The sequence below is a fragment of the Ahaetulla prasina genome, chromosome 2, assembly GCF_028640845.1.
Source record: "Ahaetulla prasina isolate Xishuangbanna chromosome 2, ASM2864084v1, whole genome shotgun sequence".
Classification (NCBI taxonomy): Eukaryota; Metazoa; Chordata; class Lepidosauria; order Squamata; family Colubridae; genus Ahaetulla; species Ahaetulla prasina.
Window position 1 is genome coordinate 256319523 of NC_080540.1, and position 4886 is coordinate 256324408.

Here is a 4886-nt window from a genome sequence, read left to right on the forward strand (position 1 = left end):
TTCATTCCATCAGTTTGTAACAGGAAAAGTTAATAAAATATCACAAAAGCTAATTACTGAGTGCTGTAGTAACTCTTCGCACAAGACTAATATTTCTTAATTTTTTTAAAAAAAAGTGAACAGTTGGTATATTTTATATCTAAAAATATTTGAATGCAATGAATATGAATTAGAGGAATGAAATAGCCTTACATAGCTGAACAACATGAAGGTATCCAAAAACATTTAACAGGATCAAATGTTTCCTTCCAACTAAATTTAAATCTTAAATAAGATATTTACATGCATAAAACTGATTTATATTTGACGTAGTGATTTGGAGTACTGCAGTTTAGAAGTACTGACGAAAAACTCTTTAAGCAAACGTATTTAGGTATTCCAGATTTTAAATGCAATTACAAGCCATGTCTTACAGTTTTTGAGGTATGGAAGGAGGACACCAATAATAACTCTTCTGTTTTTAATCCAATCAAAGCCAGTGTCCATAATGGGTGGAGCTCATTACTTTGAGTCTAATGGTCAAGTGGGCATAATGTTCGATAAGTATTATTGCAAAGTTCAATAATGCTAGGTAACTATTAATATTCAAGCAATCCAAGGTTGCACAGATCAAAAGAAGGACAAGGTATTTATGAAGTATAGCAAGGAAAGGGCTATAGGAGCATGTTGTGGCTTGCACATCTTTTTGGAGTTAAGGGTAGTTTAGTAAGTGATGAAAATGGGGAATATGAGCCAAATGTGGATAATGAAGAGCAAAGCTATTTTATAATTTCTGTTTTAGAAAACAATAAAACTTCTGTCTTGAAAAAAAAATAAGGAAAAAAAAATCTTCTTGGACCATATTGTGATAGGGATCAAACTAGATACAGGTAGTCATTGACTTACGAAGGCAATTGGGACTGCAGTCTCCATCACTAAGCAACATAATCATAAAATGGGAGCAAATTATTTAGTGACAAAAATTCCTGCAATGCTAGTTGCTATCTCTAACTGAATTTCACAGTTGTTAGGCAATACAACTTCCTGCGAGTTTCCTACAACCAGAAGCAGTTGCCAAGAGCATGACATGACTCAAGGAGTGTGCACAAGAATGTCTGAGATGTGCAAGCACAAAAGGGTTGGGAAGAGTGCATTGGTGAGGGAGACTTAGCCAAGTAACTTGCAACCTTCTCTACCATGTTCCCCATTGACTTTAGAGGAAGTTGGCAGCAAAGGCTACAAATGGCAACCACGTGATCATTGGTACCTTGGCAACCAGTCATAAGTGCAAAAAGATAGTCAAGCACCTAAATCACATGATCATAGGGATGTTAAGATAGCTGTACTTCTGAGGGCTGGTCATAACCACCATTCATTCAGCACTGTTGTAACTTGAAAAATGGTCATAAGTTGGACACTACTTGTTCTATATAAGATGTCTTTTATTAGGTACTTATGAAGTATGCCTCCAAACTATTTGGTTTTATTGGTTAATATTAATTTTAAAAGAACAGAACATTAAAATTAGCTCAAGTGTTAAATAGCATTGACCACTGATTTCATACCTGTCTCACAAAATTATTAGTTAGAAAGTTACTGAAGTGGTCAACACATTTCAATCACCTTATCAAGAAATCAAGTTGCTGATTCTATTTCAAGAATATTCTATTTCTATATTCTATTGCTGATTCTATTTCATTAGCTCCTGCCTGATCCAGAGAAAGAACATCAAAGATTGTTAGTTATAGGTTTCAAAAGACTAAAGAATTTTGAACAATACAGTTCTCTAGGATTTCCCTGAAGCTCTGTTATGCTGAGAAATAAAGTAAGCAATTAAAACCCTTACAGTGGTTCTTATTTTCCCAAAACTACAGCAACATGGACAAGGACAATAATAGTTCATAACATCACTTTTTCTGACTAGCACTTTAATTTCTACAAGATAAGTGGTTTTTATTTCTACTATCTAGCAGAAAAATCCTTTTGACTCAATCAAAAGAAGTTTTCAGGTACTTCTCTTAATTTAAAAATGAATGAATGTGCACTGGAAAACAGTCTTAGCCATTTTTCTCTGGAACAAAATGAATGTAATATATATGCAAGTCCTAGGTCACAGTCTCTGGATGATATCAAGAACAGCATAAAACAAAGATAAACCTTCCTCCCAAACACACACAGGTTGGCTAGCTGGCTCAGTAAAAATCAAAGAAAATTGCCAGCCCAGGTTTGAGACTCGAGCACCATGCAAAGGGGTGAGTTTCCGTCCTCACTCCAGCTCCTAACCAACCTAGCAGTCCAAAAGCATGCAAATCAGTAGTGATTTCCACTTACCTTCGCTGCCGGTTTGGAATTGTGAGCGCATCCATGGCGCTTCGGTGCATGCACAGAACCTTCTGCACATGCACAGAGCATCTGTGATGATGTTCAGGTGGGTGGGTGGAGCCTCCCACCGCCGCCACCACTACCGGTTCACCTGAACCAGGGTGAATGGGTAGAAACCCAACACTGATGCAAGTGCAAGTAAATAAATAGGTACCACTTCAGTGTTTTGTCTCACAAACAAGTAGAGAACACCATGACTCAGAATTCTGTATGTTTTTGCTGAGTATGAAAGATTGTGTCAGTCCTGGAGGCCATCTTTTTTTTTTATAAAAAGTTTTTTATTTTGAACACATTAAAACACAAGACAAACATACAATATGTATATACATATCATTTTTTCTTATCAGCTTTTTATTTGGATCTTCAGGGCTGCCACATATAGTGGACAGATTGCTGGGGGGAAAAAACATAGCCATGTCCCTTCAGGAAGATAAAGTATACCATAGTGACTCAGAACTATCTCTAGCACTAGTTTCTGAATTATTTTTTAAGTTCTTACATTTTAAGTAACTGGGCAGCACTTTTTGGCTTGAAAGACACTTCAGAAATCATTTCATAAATAAATAATACCATCCTTTATTCATTAGTATGGAGAATTTCCTGTCCTTAAGCTGTAGTATTACAGTGTTGCTGCTAAATACTTAGTTTTCTGAACTGCACCATTTTATAGTTTCTAATAAAGAAACTGTCCTGGTTTTATAATTGTTTAATATGAAGCTTTTTATGTTAACATCATGATTATATCAGATTATGATAAGTATCAGAAAATGCACATGGACCAGGAATTCTGTTATAATTTTATTAACATTTCACACATAAATTATTTGAATCGGACATAACCTTACCTAGATTAGATTCATTCAAGTCAGGCGGCTCTTAGTCACTGCAATTAACTTGTCCCACTTATTTCCCTCGGTCTAACCTAATCATGGCTAAATTTGATTCTATCCCAAGGTTTTCAGTGAAGACAAATCAAAAATTAATTTGGTAAACACATGGTAAATCTTGATTGATAAACCTGTCTTAATCTGATTTTATCAAATCTTTATAAAATGAAATAATAGTTTATTAAACTTGATCAAAGTGATATCAGTGTTAAAAAATAACACTATTTAGTTCTTTGCTTGCAAATACTTCATGAAAGCTGGAGCTAAGCAGCTCTTCCTTTTTTGTGATCTTAGCACAGATTTGACTGGTTTGACATCAGTGGTACAGTATGGGATATTCTGTGGATATGGGAGTTGCTCTGCATAAGTCTTTGGTATTATAACTTTCTACAGCACCATAATCCATGAAAGCTGATCCCAAACCTTAGCACCTGATGGTGTACACTACACCAGTAGATAATCCCATTGTAAACAGTGACTCACTCTTGTATATAAAACAGGATTAGCATTTCATATTTCCAAGGTAAGCCTTTTCTACTCTGCCGGGCAAAGAGAAGGTTTATGGATTGGGAGGTCACTTCCCTCATGAATTTCAATAGTTACAAAATATCAGACAGTATTTTGTTTTTCTGTCAAGAGTATCTGGTAGGTAGGATGGTGGGCAATTTAAAGCAGTAACTCAAATTTGTTTATAAACAGCCTTTAGCTATAATGAGAACTGTATATCTCGCCAAATGATGACAGTATTCCAAATTGAGGACCTCAGTGCCCATCTACATTTGGCATATTTAATTAATGTCACCATTTTTGCAGCATTGATAGACTTGGTGGAGCATCCAGAAGGGTCAAAAATAACAATTACAAAAAACTGAACTAAGAACAATAGCCAAAAAAACATCAACAACACAAACCTACATACACACCCGTCCCAGCCCAAGTGGACACCCAACTTACAAGCCAACTATTTTTGGGAGAGGGCAAGCCTACCTAAGATATATAATAACTTATAGGAATTTAGTCCTGGGAATTTATTTTGTTTATTTTGCCCCAGACCCTGGTAGCCCCCAGACACCAGTTTAAGATTTTGAGTGTCTCTCCAGTTTTACTTGGTGAACAGTGTGAGAAATGGATTTATTCCTGTAAAGAATATAGCCGAAGTAAATCCATATTGTACTCTTACTGTAACCCGAGTTAACCTGAGCTATTTTAGCAGTGTAAGACTGGGAAGTTTGTGTAACGCCTGTTCTGAGGAAACAAGCCATAAAATGATGTTTGTACCTGTTGAGCAGGACAGGCTGACCTAAGCAAAATCATATTCCATTTAATTGTTCTGTAAATGACATAAGGGGGAAGTATGATCTCTGAGGGGACTTTCCAGAGGAAAAAGATGGTGCTGAATAAGCCAGAAATGTTATGTAATGTGTGAAAAACAATGACAGGTAGGGGCGTTGTAACTGCCCTGTTGATTGTCTGAAAATGTATTTAAACCATGTATTTGGAGCTGTCAGACTTTCTCTCCCTTGCGGAGAACCGTTTTGCAAAAGCTTTTTGATATATACAGTATCTTTTTGAAATAAATCTGCTTTACACTTGTTCATGGTTTCCGTTTCCTTTTTATGGAATTTACTGTTATTGGAC